The sequence below is a fragment of the Xenopus tropicalis genome, chromosome 2 (genome assembly GCF_000004195.4).
Source record: "Xenopus tropicalis strain Nigerian chromosome 2, UCB_Xtro_10.0, whole genome shotgun sequence".
Lineage (NCBI taxonomy): Eukaryota > Metazoa > Chordata > Amphibia > Anura > Pipidae > Xenopus > Xenopus tropicalis.
This window is the reverse complement of record NC_030678.2, coordinates 65,309,317-65,320,888: the sequence shown is the minus strand read 5'-3', so window position 1 is coordinate 65,320,888 and position 11,572 is coordinate 65,309,317.

The following is an 11,572-nucleotide window of genomic DNA, read 5'->3' as shown; positions in this document are numbered from 1 at the left end:
CCTCAATGATGATAGGGCACCTGCTTTGGGGAAGAAAATGGCTAGAGGGTTGGAGGAGATTTTAAACTAGGAGTGGGGGGGAGGGTGCAGCGGGTAATTCTGTGGTAGACAGGATAGATGAGGTAGTGGGTAAAGTAAGGTAAAATGGGGGAGGAGACTTGCTTCGGGATACTGATAATGGCAGGGAGGCCCATAAGTTGTTTACACGAATATTAAAGAGGAAGTGATGGGGGTAACCGAGGGAGCTGAATCCTTATAGGTTGAGCTTCTCACAGATAGTAAAGAATCTACCAAATTAATCGTAGCGGTATGCTCCCCTAATGTAAGTGAGGAGGAGGAGGCTCAGCTCCTGTTGCAAATAGAAAAGGCTGCTAGTTTGGGGCAAGTGATAATAATGGGGGGAGTCATAGTACTGCCAGGACAATAAATGGGAACAAGTTTATAAACTTGCTGCATGACAACTTTTTGTCACAGGTTGTTGAGGAGCCAACCAGGAACCATGCTATATTGGATCTAGTGATCTCTAATGACCCAGAACGTATAGCAAATGTGCAAGTGGTTGAACCCCTGGGTAATAGTGACCATAATGTTATTTCATTTGATGTTTGGTGCAGGAAAAAAATTTACTCTGGGGCAACAAAGACACTGAATTTAGAAAAGCAAATTTTAGCTCCTTCAGCAGCACTTCAGGACATAGATTGGGGCATTATGTTTTCTAATAAAAACACAAAGCAGAAATGGTTGTCATTTAAAATGATATTAAATCATTACTGTTCTCAATTTATTCCATTAATAAGAAAAAGTAGAAGTGTTAAGAATCACCCTATGTGGCTTAACACTGAGAAGTTAACAGGGAAAAAAAGGAAAGCTTAAGCTTAAGAAATATGTCAGAGGGGACAGTAGCTGCGTTTAATGAATATAAACACTATAATAAGTGTTGTAAAACAGCAATCCAGAAGGCAAAGATAGAAAATGAGGAGCGCATTGTGGCAGAGGCCAAGACAAACCCCAAAAAGTTTTTTAAGTATATTAATAGTAAAAAGATGCAGATGTGCTTAACCAGTTCTTTTCTTCTGTGTATACAGTAGAGGAGCCAGTCCCACCCAATAGCTGCACTGTTGCCTCAGCTCCAACTACCCAGTGGTTGACACAGGATATGGTGCTTAAAGGGTTACACAAGATAAATGAAAAAAAGGCACCTGGGCCAGATGGAATACACCCTCGGGTACTGAGAGAGCTAGGGTCAGAATTACAGTGGCCCTTGTTTCTGATATTCTCAGACTCTCTTTCATCAGGTATGGTACCTAGGGATTGAAAGAAGGTGAATGTCATTCCTATATTTAAAAAGGGAGTAAGATCTCAGCCTGGCAATTATAGGCCTGTAAGTTTGACATCTGTGGTGGGCAAGTTATTTGAAGGCTTGTTAAGGGATCACATACAAAATTATGTACTGGAGAATGGCTTTATGAGCAGTAATCAGCATGGCTTTATGAAGGACAGGTCATGTCAGACCAATTAAATTGCTTTTTATGATGAGGTAAGTAAGAAGCTGGACAGTGGGGATGCAGTAGATATAATCTATTTGGATTTTGTCAAAGCATTTGATACCGTTCCCCACAAATGACTGCTTTCTAAACTAAGGTCTGTTGGTCTTAGTGAAGTCGTTTGCACATGGATAGAAAACTGGCTACAGGATCGGGTACAGAGGGTGGTTGTTAATGGTACATTCTCTACTTGGAATAAGGTTCTCAGTGGGGTCCCTCAGGGTTCTGTACTGGGTCCACTTTTGTTTAACTTGTTCATAAATGACTTAGGGGAGGGTATTACAAGCAATGTTTCAGTGTTTGCAGATGACACAAAACTCTGCAGACCAGTCAATTCTATCCAGGATGTGGCATCCTTGCAGCAGGATCTTGACCAACTGGCAATCTGGGCGGCTAAGTGGCAGATGAGATTTAATGTGGATAAATGTAAGGTCATGCACCTGGGATGTAAAAATATGCAAGCCACTTATACCCTTAATGGGGCTGCACTAGGCAAATCCATAATGGAGAAGGACCTTGGAGTCCTTGTAGATAATAATCTTGGCTGTAGCAACCAATGCCAGGCAACAGCTGCAAGGGCAAACAAGGTTTTGAGCTGTATTAAAAGGGGTATAGATTCATGGGAGGAGGGGGTTATTCTTCCCCTTTACAGAGCGCTGGTAAGGCCCCATCTAGAATATGCTGTTCAGTTTTGGTCTCCAGTGCTCAAACAGGACATTATTGAGTTAGAGAGGGTCCAGAGAAGGGCAACTAAGCTGGTAAAGGGTGTGGAATGTCTCAGTTATGAAGAAAGACTGGCCAAGTTGGGTCTGTTTACATTGGAGCAGAGGCGCTTAAGAGGTGACATATAACTATGTATAAATATATAAGGGGATCATATAATAACCTTTCTAATGTTTTATTTACCAGTAGGTCCTTCCAACAGACACGAGGGCACCCACTCCATTTAGAAGAAGGGAGGTTCATTTAAATATACGGAAAGGTTTTTTTTCCGTGAGAGCTGTGAAGTTGTGGAATTCCCTCCCCAAATCAGTCGTGCTGGCTGATACATTATATACTGTAACTTTAAGAAGGGGCTGGATTCTTAGCAAGTGAGGGAATGCAGGGTTATGGGAGATAACTCTTAGTACAAGTTGATCCAGGGACTGGTCCGATTGCCATCTTGGAGTCAGGAAGGAATTTTTTCCCCTCTATGGCAAATTAGAGAGGCTTTAGATGGGGTTTTTTGCCTTCCTCTGGATCAGCTAGAAGTTAGGCAGGTTATATATAGTCATTATGGTTGAACGTGATGGACGTATGTCTTTTTTCAACCCAACTTACTGTGTTACTATTGTTTTGGACAATAAATTTATTAGTTTCAGTTTGCTGCAAAAGAACTTCTGGTGTCCTTCATTCCCATCACTATTTTACATGTGGCAGTGGGAGCGTAGTTTACACCACATAGCAAAGTTTAATCTAACTAACTGGAAAAGATCTGCTATAGCCAAAAAGTGGTTACATTATGTTCTGGAGAACAGCATTATGAGCAGTAATCAGCATGGCATGTCCTGTCAGAAAAATTTGATTTTTTTATGATAAGGTTAGTAAGAAGCTGAACAGTTGGGGCTGCAGTGGTCTATTTGGAGTTTGCCAAAGCATTTGATACAGTGCCCCCCAAAGACTGCTTTCCAAACTAAGGTCTCTTGATCTTAATGAAGTCGTTAGCACATGGATAGGAAACTGGCTAAAGGATTCGTTACAGAGGGTGGTTGTTAATGGTACAGTCTCTACTTGGAGTAAGATTCTTAGTGGGGTCCCTCATGGTTCTGCATTGGGTCTTATTTAAAGGAACAGTAACACCAAAAAATTAATGTGTATAAAAGTAACTAAAATATAATGTGCTGCTGCCCTGCACTGGTAAAAGTTGTGTGTTTACTTCAGAAAGTCTACTATAATTTATATAAATAGGCTGCTATGTAGCCATGGGGGCAGCCATTCAAAGGAGAAAAGGCACAGGCACGTAGCAGCTAGCAGATAAAACACTATTGTATTCTACAGAACTTATCTGTTATCTGCAATGTAACCTGTGCCTTTTCTCCTTTTTTCCAGCTTGAATGGCTGCCCCCAGGGCTACACAGCAGCTTATTATATAAATTATAGTAGTGATACTGTAGCAAACATACCAGTTTTACCAGTGCAGGGCAACAGTGCATTATAGTTTTATTACTTTAAAGCTCTTTCATTTTTTGGTGTTACTGTTCCTTTAACTTTTTCATTAATTACTTAAGAGAGGGTATTATAAGGAATGTATCAGTGGTTGCAGATGACACAAAACACTGCAGCCCAATTAATTTTATCCAGGATAAGACATCCTTGCAGCAAGATCTTGACATCTAAGCAGGCATCTAAGTGGCAGATGAGATTTAATATCGATAGATGTAAGGTCATGCACTTGGGATGTAAAAATATGCAAGCCACTTATACCCTTAACCCTTTCCCTGCCAACGACGTAGCTCCTACATGCTGACATAAAAAGTCATTAGGCGCCAAGCACGTAGGAGCTATGTTTTCTTTATCTTGTGCTAAATAAAGAACCCCCCTAGAGAACGAGCACAGGTAGGGAATGAGTGAGTGCCCAGGGGCCCCATAGGAAAAGCCAGACACATAGATTCTAGGTGCCTGGCTTTTTCTGCGCCCCACTCACCAGATCTGACTGAGAAGACTGCAGCTGCTGTCCCTGCATCCCTCCTGCAATCTCCAGCTTCTTGTCCCCAGGTTAGTACCACATACTCACAATCACACACTTATTACACTAATACACACTAATACTTACACACATACATTTTGGGGGGGGTGGGGGGTTTCACATATTCACAGCACTTATAGCACTGATGCTTGCACACGCATCGTTTTTTTTCTTGCCTGTATCACTAACCACACTGCGCAATACCTTTTGTGTATTATTTTGGTGTTTTTATTACATTTATTGTTATTTTGGTGCATTTTTAGTAATTTTATTGAAGTTTTAGCCATTTTATTGGATTTTCAGTTTTGCATAGTTATTGTTTTTTGACTTTGTCTGTAAAACTAATTTGCCCAAGCCAAAATACTCAAACCGTGATTCTGACTGCAGATATCACTAGGAAAAAAAAAACAACATTGATGTTAGTGATTTTTTGGGGGATTTTAGCATTTTTATTGCATTTCACATTGTTCTTTGTTACTTGTCTTTGCACATGGACATTTTGTCTGTTGTACTTCAATTTGGCTTCCTCTGTACACCACATAGTTTGGTAAATCTATGCATATTGGGCATCAAACTGTTCAGTAGACCCTTAGCATTCATATTTAGAGTGTTTTATGTTGATACGTTACGAAATGTGGGGTACACAATCGGGCAAAATGCAAGCTTTGTGACGATTTTCAGAAATGTTATAAAAACCGTTCTGTTTAGCATAGCTTTGTAGTTTGGTAGTTTGCAGTAGAAAGATGTATTTACCCATTTTTGTCTTGTCAGAATGTGTATTTCGGAAAATGTATGGTTTTTTAGGGTCTCCATAGTGTTAGGCGGTCTTATGGCACATAATACACATACCAGGTGCAGAAATTGCATGAGCCGGAGCGTCATATGTGAAAATTCATATACACAATTTTTATATGGGTGCCCCTGTACACCACATAGTTTGTTAAATCTATGCATATAGGGCACATGGTTATACAAGCACACAGGGCTGGCCCTAAGCCGATTGCACCTATTGCGCCAATGGGGGCCCCGTACTCCATTGAAAAAGAGTAGCTTTAACTCCCCCCTTTCTCCCTCCCTTCTACCCACACTGGACTTCTAGTTACATTTACCTCTTATCTCATCAACAGGAGAGGAGAACTCCTTCACAGGGGGCTGTGCTGCAATGTGATTGGACACAGGGCATGAACTTTGAACCTCTGCGCTCACCATGCTAAGGCAGACACGCACACACAGCCCCCTGTGAAGGAGTTCTCCTCTTGTGTTGAGGAGATAAGAGGTAAAAGTAACTAGAAGTACCTGCACGTGGTTTTTTTTTTTAAATAACTCAGCGGGGTATAAATGATCCCCGGAGCTTAAATGTCTGTGGGTGGAAGGGAAGGGGGAGTAAAAGCTACTGTTTTTCAGTGCAGCACGGGGCCCCTTATTTGGTATTTTCATCTGATGGAAGTGGGTAAGGACAATGGCACACGTAGCACCATTTCCACCTTAACTGCAGGAAAATGGGGGAGTAGGCATTTTCCAGTGATTATGCTATATTGCTGCTTATAGTTCCTTGTATTAGTCATTTCCCATTCTCCTTGATTAAAAGCAGCACAATTCAGCAGGAACAGCCCCCTAAGTTTGCTCATAGCCTGTACAGAGGGTTACCATACAACTATGGCACATAGGGATTCCCCTGTACTAAGCACAGTTTAGCAGGAACAGCCCCCTAAGTTTGCTCATAACCTGTACAGAGAGGTACCATAAAACTATGGCACATAGGGATTCCCCTGTACTAAGCACAAATCAGAAGGAACAGCCCTCTAATTTGCTCTATATGACAGCCACATGAACGCTGCTCAGTGCTGCTCTGTTCTGCTAGTGTTGGGTGAGTCTGGGAATGGGAATACACTGAAGGCCAAATTGCATTCTTTCCATGGACATGGCAAAAAAAAAAAATTGCCGCAGCAAAGGTTTTTGTCTTTACATTTTTAAAATGTTGGGAGTTGTGCCTGTATTAAGCACAATTCAGCAGGAACAGCCTGAAAAATTATAAAACTATGGCAACATAGGGAATCCTCTGCACTAAGCATAATTCACAATGTACTAAGGGGGCCCCATAAAAATGGTTTAAATTGGCCCCGCAGTTGGTAAGACCAGCCCTGCAAACACAGTTGGTACCCTGTGAATGTTAAGCTGCAGTATATTCTGCATAACTTGCCAAATGCATACCCTGGGTCCTGCTATAACACTGCTGCAGTTTGCCCTGCACTGAACAATCAAGCAACTTGATTTACTGATTAACCCTTTAAGTGCCAGCAGAATTTGACATTTCAGTTTCCCTCAGTGCCAGACGTTTTGTAAACATTCTGTGCTATCTCAATTTAGTGGCTTTTACTGGGAGAAGGGTTAAGTTTAAGTAGGCAAACTATATATTGCTTTTTTTCAGGAGAACCTGAGCTTTCCAAATCTGCCAGAGTTTTTGAATATTTCCACTTCTGGAACAAGAGTTAGAGCTCAAAATACAAAAAAAGAAAAGAAAAATTTATATTTTTCAAGATATGGGGATTTATACCAGAAACATATTTTATTTTATGGACAAAAATTCAACTGATTTGGAAAGCCTCATGTCTCCCGAACGTGCCAATACCTGATATGTATAGTTTTATGGAGATTTCTGACTTCTATAGATCAAAAACTCCCATCAGTATATTACCAAATTTTCAAAGCATTACAGCAGAATACAGCATACTTTAGATTCGAAAGCCAAAATTCCTGGAACATTAGGTTTACCTCAGGAAACCATATATTTTTGAAAAATACACATGCCAAATCCGAAATGGGTAACCATGTCTTCCAACTACTATGTACCAAACGGCAATGCTTTCCTGAATTTGATGCCAATTGTGCATAGGATCACTAATGTATCTGGCATGTAGAGACCCCAAAAGGAAGTTAGTACATACAAAATGCCCTGAAGATCTCTTTGGCTACTGAAAATTCAACAAAATAACTGGATTTTTGTGGGGTAAAAACACAAAAAACCACATTGACCCGCCAAAACTATATATTTTCAGAAAATACACATTCTGGTTAATTCAAAATGGATATCCATGTCTTTCTACTCCAAACTACAGAGTCACAATGCTTTCCCAAAATAGCCGGTTTTGATGAAATACCTGAAAATCGCATCAAATCTTCCACTTTCAAGCACCTTACCACCCACATAACATTAGGTACCAAGAAAACACATCCTAAATATGAAAGCCAAGGGTCCACTGAACAGTTTTATACCCACTGTGCATAGGATCACCAATGCATCTCGCATTTAGAGACCCCAAATGGAAGTTAGTGCATACAAAGTGAATACGCTGCAATATAAGCTACTGGCATTATGTGCCATAAGACCCTCTAGAAAACCATATATTTTCCGAAAGTACACATTCTGACAAAACAAAAATGGGTAAATACATCTTTCTACTGCAAACTACCAAACAAGCTATGCAAAACAGAACGGTTATTATGACATTTCTGAATATCGTCACAAAGCTTGCATTTTACTTAATTATGTACCCCCACATTTTGTAACATATCAACATAAAACATTCTAAATATGAATGCCAGGGGTTTATTGAACAGTTTGATGCCCTATATGCATAGATTTACCAAACTATATGGTGTACAGGGGCACCCAAATAAAAATAGTGCATATGAATTTTCATATATGACACTCCAGCTTGTGCAATTTTTGCACCCGGAATGTGTATTATGTGCCATAAGACCCCCTAACAGTACGGACACCCTAGAAAACCATATATTTTCCGAAAGTACACATTCTGACAAAACAAAAATGTCTAAATAATTTTTTCTACCACAAACTACCAAACTACAAAGCTATGCTTTGCGGTTAGCGAATACGCTAATAATCTGCAATGGCAATAAAACATTTTTTTCAGGAAAGAATAAAAAGGATGCGATAAAAAAAAAATTACACAATTACATAAGTGTGTACACTAGGCAAAATGTGTTTTCTGTGCATGTGTGTGCAAGTAAGTGTGAGTGCTGTAAGTGCTGTGAATGTGTGAAACCCCCCCCCCAGAATGTATGTGTTTGTGTGTAAGTGTAAGTATAAGGGGCACATTTACAAAGGCACGAACGCTCCGAGCGCATTTTCGCCGAATTTTTCGGGCGTACGCACGACTTTTTCGTACGCTTGTGCGAAAAAAACAGAAAGGTTTTACTGCTGTTTACAATGGTTCGGTATGAAAATTTCGTGACTTTCGGATCCCCAATACGATATTATCATGACTAATACAATTTTTTCGTAAGCATTTTCGGGATATTTGCGATCTTCAGAAATTTTCGTTTCCAATCCGAATTTTTCCCATTCGGGATTCAAATTTGTGTATTAGTGTATTATGTGTGTGTATGTGTGTTTTTTAACACTTACCTGGGACATGCAGGCACACAGATTCTCTGGAGGTGGGAGGAAGGACCCAGAAGCCGTGCTTCCAATCCGTGAGTATGCAGAGAGAGGGAGGGGAGAGCAGGAAATGACAGGACGTAGATTCTACGTCCTGTGGCACTTAAAGGGTTAAATGGCCTGAGGTCTAGAGTCTGCAGGTTATTCCATTGTTTTATCATAAGAGAGGACCACAGAAATTTCCTCTGGCACAACAACAATGACATCAGAAGTGAAGTAATAGAATATCATATGAAGGTGCATATCTTTGGTAACAGTCCATAACCTGCTGGTGCAACATATGGCCTAAAAAGGACTGCATGACACTTTGTAGAGAGAGACTTCTACATAAATAAATAAATTACTAAGATAGCTCTCAGAGACTGCTATATACTGGGGCACCCCTTTACCAAATGATAAACAATCAAAATGTGAGTCTTGGAAGTAGTCTCTAAAAAACTTGTTATACCTAGGTGCTATACATTTTCTCAAATGCATCTAGTGAGGCCATAGCAGTTGTGGCCTAACCTCAAGGAAGGAGACATCTGTGGTAACCTTTACATACAGTAAGTTTTCAAAGCCTGAGCACACCATCCCAAGACTTGAACTTTGTAGAGCTGTATTAGCAGTAGATTGCAGGCTTTATTTTGTGTGAGCTGAATATTGAAATGAATGCTGTTAAAGTCAGTAAAGTTGTTTTAGGCTTCAAATACAATTGGACACGATTGAACAGTGGCATGAACAGTGGCATAATGTTTCATTTGAAATTACCAGACCATGAAACCAGGCCAGTGTCCAAAGCTATCTTTGCAGATCCTTTCTAACTAACGGGTCCTGAATTCTTGCTGGATCATTCAGAGGCTACTACTACTGCAGATGTCTTTAGTCTCATGACAGAGACCCCGACATTTGCTCAGAATTTTCTACCCTTGCTGCAAGAGCAGAGCAAGGATTTACCTTAGGTTGCAGTACTTTGAACACTTCTTTATAGTGGACAAGACTTATACGTGTCTTTGCAAGATTACTCCATATTGCACACTGTTACCACATGTAATCCAAGGATGCCAAGGGCTGCCATCCATGCCACAAATCTCCCACTACAGCAGATATTGCTCAAAGTGAGCTAATAATTATAAAATAATTATAATTGTACTGCATGCCTTTTCTGCAGAAATCAGATACATTGTTAATAAGAAAAAACCTTTTAAAAAATAGTTCTATTGCCAACCGGAACCCAGTAATTGAAAGTGATGGCATGTTAAGGGTTGGAGGCCACTTGAACAAGGCCACAACACAAGAAAAAGAACAAAATCTTTTGATAATACCTGGTCACCATTACATTGCCACATTGCTTATTGGCCACACTTTACTGACTGTGTTATAAGAGTTGTAGGGCTTTGAATTAATGGTGCAAAATGACTGATATGTAATTCTCAAATGTGCCTTTATTAACACAGAAAGTTCAACAACTTGGGAGAGAAAAATAGGCATCATGAATAGAATACTGGACTCCGGGGGCGTGGTCAACCGCCGAACAAGATGGCTGCCTAACTTTTAGCTCCGTGCGTGCTCCTGCAATAGTGAACCGATAATAGCAGCTAAAATGGGGAAACACAATAAACTGAAAGATTTCCTAAAAGAGGACCCGAGGACTCACAAAATGACCGAGTCCCAGCGTCTTATGAAAAAGTTCCTCGTGGCCCCAGAAGCGGAAAGCGCTCCTAGAAGCGACGACATGAGGCCTACACAAACAGCGGAACCATCCGAGGACTCAGATGGAGACTCCGCAACCTCCGATCGTAGTGCTATAAGCTACCTAAAAACACTACCCACCAAAAGCGATCTCATGGACTTAGCGAAACAAATAAAAACTACTCTGAAGGAAGAGATCGCGGATATAAAAACAGAAATTGCGTCGCTGCATGCGAGAACTGCAGAGGTAGAAAGCCGAAACGAAAATATGGAAAACTCAATCGATTCCCTCATAGAGGTAAATACTGTCCATACTAAAACAATTCAGTCCCTATTGCGGCGGATGGATGACCTCGATAATAGAGGGAGGAGAAACAACCTTAGAATAAGGGGCTTACCGGAGGCAGTAGATTCCCCGGAGCTAAAACCTACAATAGTGGCATTACTTAACTCAATTCTGCAGCAGCCTACAGATGCAACGATCGGAATTGAGCGTATACACAGAGCCCTAAAACCGAGGGGACTCCCCACAGAAAGGCCCCGGGATGTCATCTGCTGTCTTTCGAGCTTTGTAATAAAAGAGGAGATTTTAATAAAAGCCAGACAACTACGTGTAGTTAAACATAACAACGTTGATATAACTATACTCCAAGACCTGTCCTGGCATACACTTCAACAGCGGAGACTATTGAAGCCATTAACAGACAAGCTCAAAGAAAAAAAGTTCCTATTCAGATGGGGATTTCCACTATCAATCCAATGCACCGTAGATGGAAAATTGATCACACTATCAGCTCCGGAGGACATACCAAGGTTCCTGCAAGCCTGCGACCTCACTGATATTGACCTTACGGAATGGGTAAAATTCACGACGATGCCTGCAATTACACCACTAGTACGAAAGGAATCGTGGCAAGATGTGCAAACACCGAAAAGTAAAAGAAAGAAAAATCGATCAACACCGGAAAAACCCCAGAAATCATCTGAACCAACAGACATGGGATGAAAACATCCAGCCAAAGACCAATTTTCTAATAGGAGATCAAAATCCTATCATTTCTCCCCGGATATGGGAATAACCTACGGGTTAACGGATTCACAGGTTCACTTTAATGTTTATATTTTGTATTTGTTAATTTTTGTTAGGCACTCAAGGAGCAGGTGGGAAGC